Source organism: Sinocyclocheilus anshuiensis, unplaced genomic scaffold, assembly GCF_001515605.1.
Source record: "Sinocyclocheilus anshuiensis isolate Anshui unplaced genomic scaffold, SAMN03320099.WGS_v1.1 scaffold274, whole genome shotgun sequence".
NCBI lineage: Eukaryota > Metazoa > Chordata > Actinopteri > Cypriniformes > Cyprinidae > Sinocyclocheilus > Sinocyclocheilus anshuiensis.
This window is the reverse complement of record NW_015547698.1, coordinates 1951620-1951880: the sequence shown is the minus strand read 5'-3', so window position 1 is coordinate 1951880 and position 261 is coordinate 1951620. Positions and strand designations below refer to the sequence as shown.

The 261-nt window shown below is 32.6% G+C and overlaps 1 protein-coding gene across 2 annotated transcripts in view; it reads left to right on the top strand.

Moving 5' to 3' along the window:
* LOC107703825 (centriole, cilia and spindle-associated protein-like) overlaps positions 1 to 261 on the top strand; it is a 5548-nt gene that overhangs the window by 1977 nt on the left and 3310 nt on the right. The gene's annotated exons all lie outside the window — the stretch shown is intronic.

Genomic DNA, 261 nt, shown 5'->3' with positions numbered 1-261 from the left:
ATCCTAACAAACCATACACCAATGGAAAGCTTATTTATTCAGCTTTCAGCTGATGTATAAATCTAATCTTCGAAAAATTTACCCTTATGACTGGTTTTGTGGTCCAGGGTCACATATTAGAGGCAATGGAATCTACTCGCATTTTCAGAACCTTATACAATGTTATATAAAGGTCAGATCATTACTGCAGATGTTGAAATTTGCCATGAGAACTTTCTGTACCCATAAAAAAAAAAGTTCTGAGATATTTTTGTAAATATA